Raw genomic sequence first — 4,117 nt, 5'->3', positions numbered from 1 at the left:
AGCATTGATCAGAAAACTCTCTCCACCATTCATTTATGCATTACAGATGATGTATTGCATAAAATCCTTTTAGGAAAATAGCTGCTACTCTATGGACTAAGTTAGAGACATTATATATGACCAAGACAATAGCCAATCATCTCGGTATTTTACGACGTCTTTATATGCTTTGTATGACAGAAAAAACTTCAGTGAAATCACATATTGCTGAGTTTACATCTTTGGTGACAGAGTTAAGAAACATGAGTGAGACTTTTCTGGAGAACAACAAGCTATGATGTTGCTTTATTCACTACCTCACTCATACAAGTATTTTCGTGAAATGCTCATCTACGAACATGAATATCTAAATATTGATGAGATTAAATCATCACTTCTAAGTCATAAAAAGATGGAGCATAATAGGAGTGATCGTAATGATCCAACGACTGCTTTAGTTAGTAGAGGTAATTGGAAAAGATACTGGATCCAAGAAAAGTCTAAATTTGGGTTTAAACTTTGAGATGGAAGATGTAAATATTGTCAACAAAAAAATTATTAGAAGAGAGATCATCATCATCGCCGAATCCTCTAAAAGAGCAAAAGAAAAAAATGGAACTTATGCATGTATACACATATATTTAAAACCAATGCCACGTTTCTTTTATATATATAAAACACCAATGACACATGTTTCTTTACTTCCATTAATCATCACCTATGCTTCATTTATTTCTCCCTTAACTACCGAACAATAAGAGAAAGGAGTGACCCAGAGAGAAGAGAAAAACCGTGAAAACCCCGAGCTTTCGACTTCGATTTCTTGCGATCCGTAATTTCAATAAAAAATTTGATCCGATAAAAGTGTTTGTATCTTTCTCTTCTATACATTGGCGTTACTTTTGTCCGATAGAAGTTAACGGTAACGTAGCTCCTCTTCTTCTTGAATTCAGCCAATTGGAGTTCTAGAAGGTACATACGATTTCTGACGTTCTCTTCTTCAACAGCTCAGTCAGAAAGCTTCTATGGAGCCTCGAGTATTTTGATTTTATATAAAGGTAGGATTTGGTAATTTTATAACAATTAAATATGAATTAGATGAGTGAATATTGATTTAATTGATTACTGTTTGAGTTTGATTAAGTTTATGTTGAATTATTGTTGTTTGCTTGAGATTTTGGGTTGGCTATGTATGAACAGTCACCTGGGGTATTTTGGTGAATTTGGGGCTGTTGTAGTATGATATTTTAAGATAAATTTGGTGAGGTTTGATGGCTAAGAGAAAAGATTAAAAGTTACGAAGAATCGGTAACCGAAAAACTTGAAAATGGATTAAAATACAAGTAATATTTTGAAAGAAAATGGCTAAAGGTTTTGGTTTTGGTGTAAGAGGAAGATTAGTATTTAAACTTTATTTTTGAAGGATAAAATTGTATTTATATATAAAAATCGAGATGAAATTTGTAATTATATAAGTTTTCGGGTATTTTGAATAATAAATAAAGTACAGGGGTAAAATGGATATTTTGTAAAAGATCAGGGTTACTTTTATAAATATTGAGATAAGTGGAGTTTCAAATATAATTTTATAAAAATATTGGGTTAAAGGTGAAGTATTTAAAAGTTTGAAGTTTAAAACATAGGTAATAAGAGTTTAGGACTAAAAGTTTTATGAAATTAAGTTTTTAAGAAAAGATATAAATATTATTTATTTATCATTAAAATTATTCTATTTATATTATTGTTAATATTTTATTACAAATATTAAATGGTAGAGATATTATTATTATTATTATAAGTTAGAGAAGAGCAAACAGAGTGATTTTAAAAGTTAGAGAATGCAAACTTAATTAAAGTATTTTATAATTCTTTTTCAATAAGACACTTAGGGAAAGGCAGGGAATAATGCGAAGATAAATTATATTATGGAATGGTAGGAAAAAAAAAGAAAGGGAAAGAAAAATATTAAAGAACATCTGCCACAGGAGAGTAGAGAGAAAATATTAAAAGAATCTAAAAAACCTCTGCCACAAGAGAGCAGAGAGCGGGAATAAAAGAATATATTAACTAAAGGGATCTCTGCCAAAGAAGAGCAGAGGGCAAAGATAAAGAAAAGCTTTAAAAGACTGTCTGCCATAGGAGAGCAGATGCGACCTTGTTTGGGCTTAATGCCAAATGTATAGTGGGGATGCCCACACACTGAGAACTGTTTTCCAGATGTAAGTATATTGAAATACACTTAAAAGTCACACTGTGTGCGGCCTGGCCGAAAGACTTACATGCACACTATATGCATCTGAAAAGTCATATCTGGGACTTGTGCTTGGGTAATGTCGGGAGCGGGTAGGCAACTGACACATGAGCTTATGGCTTGCGATAGGAATAGACATGCTTCATGCTTGTTTGCGCATCTTTGTCTGTGAATGTGTTTTCTGTTATTGTGGGGGTGCTAAATGGCTGTTCGAATTGGATTGTCCCTTGTTGACTGTTATTACTGACCAAGTATATATATAAAATGAACTAAACTTCTAACCTCGATCCTACTAAGAATTTTCCAGTTCTTACCCTCTATTTTCACCTAGGGATGTTCGCGGTGCGGTTTAGTTCGGTTTTTAAGAGAAATGTCATCCGATCCGATTATCTAATTAAGCTGCGGTTCGGTTTGGTTCGGTCTTTTTGTCGAGGCCATCCGAACCAAACCAAACCAATTAAAATCGGTTTGGTTTGGTTCGGTTTATTCGGTTTTTCAATCAATTCAAACAAAATACTAAAATACTATTTCACAAAGTCTTATACATTGAAATCGTCAAACACAACTACACAATTGAAATCAACAATCCGGTGTCACCCATATTCTCACTTGAACTGACATCAAACTTACTAAAGAAATACATTAAACAACAAAATCAATTTACAAACAATTTACAAAATCAAGCAATTTACAAAATCATTAACCAAGCAGCAACAATACCAACAATAAAGTAATTCAACAATAATTCAGTAATTCAAAACCTCCAACAATTGATAAATCATACTAAATCACTTCAAAACTCAAAAGCAATTTAGTAATTCAACAGAACAACCAGCAAGGCAGCAACAATGAAATAAACAAGTCAACAACCAGCAACAATCCATCAAATATACGTTATTGGCTCATATTTTGTGCTTTATTGTCATCAAAATGCAGTGAAGAGGATTTGCATATCTTTGGATGCATCCTATACCTGTCATGATAAAAAAAATCAAGAAAAGGATTCAGAACCACAAATTTTCAAACAGAAATTATCAAACAGAACCACAAATTACCAAAGCTGCAAGAACAAATTAGAAAGAACAGAACCAAAAGAGCCGCACCGCCAGTGCTGTCCGACAGCATTGAAAGCATTACAATATTACATATCCACCAATTCCACCTTCAGTTTCACCAATGTTATCCCTCATACTATGATCAAACTGCAAAAAATCACAAATACAACATTAAATATCAACACTAACAGTGAATCAAAACCAAAAACAAAATAACAATAAATCATTGAATTAATAACAAGTTAAAAGCAAAAAATAGTAGCAGCCATCAAACCAATAAGGAAGAATTCCCCCGTTAAAATTTTTACAATAATACCGGCTATCTATTTTCAACCTCATCACACCACTAATTCATCAAAACCACACAAATACCACCAAAATTGCATTTGGAGTCTCCCTTTTTTAACTAACAGATTAACAAATTCAAATTCAAATGAATTAGCAGCAGCAATAATAAGAATAAACCATTAACAATAACAGTTACAGTAGCAGCAGCAATAATAATGATTAATTAACAAATTAAAATCAATAATCAATAATAATTAACAAATTAAAAAAAAACAGATAATAGTAGCAGCAGCCAGCAAAAATTAGAACAGAAGAGAGAACACAGAACATTAAATAAAATTAATAGAACATAGAAAATCAAGAAGCAAAAAACAACAAGTGGCTGGATCAGAAGTAGAAGAACCAACCTGACTTAGGCTCCATTATTGATAATCTGCTGATATAGACAGAGTGGCAGAGTGCAGAAAGGACGATGGAGAGAGAGGCACTACAAGGACTACAGTGTGTTGCTGCGGCCTTCGTGGAGCTGTGGAGGACGATGGCG

The 4,117-nt window shown here is 32.7% G+C and overlaps 1 long non-coding RNA gene across 1 annotated transcript; it reads right to left on the bottom strand.

Annotated features, from left to right (window-relative positions):
- Positions 1 to 2,832: 2,832 nt before the first annotated feature.
- LOC127746506 (uncharacterized) lies at positions 2,833 to 4,117 on the bottom strand. The gene is made up of 3 exons (XR_008008163.1): positions 3,981 to 4,117; positions 3,286 to 3,432; positions 2,833 to 3,203 (listed from the first exon to the last, which is right to left on the bottom strand). It is a non-coding gene; the product is annotated as an uncharacterized LOC127746506 (long non-coding RNA).

Source organism: Arachis duranensis, chromosome 4 (assembly GCF_000817695.3).
Source record: "Arachis duranensis cultivar V14167 chromosome 4, aradu.V14167.gnm2.J7QH, whole genome shotgun sequence".
Lineage (NCBI taxonomy): Eukaryota > Viridiplantae > Streptophyta > Magnoliopsida > Fabales > Fabaceae > Arachis > Arachis duranensis.
The sequence above is the reverse complement of the archived record's forward strand: the minus strand, read 5'-3'. Positions and strand labels throughout refer to the sequence as shown.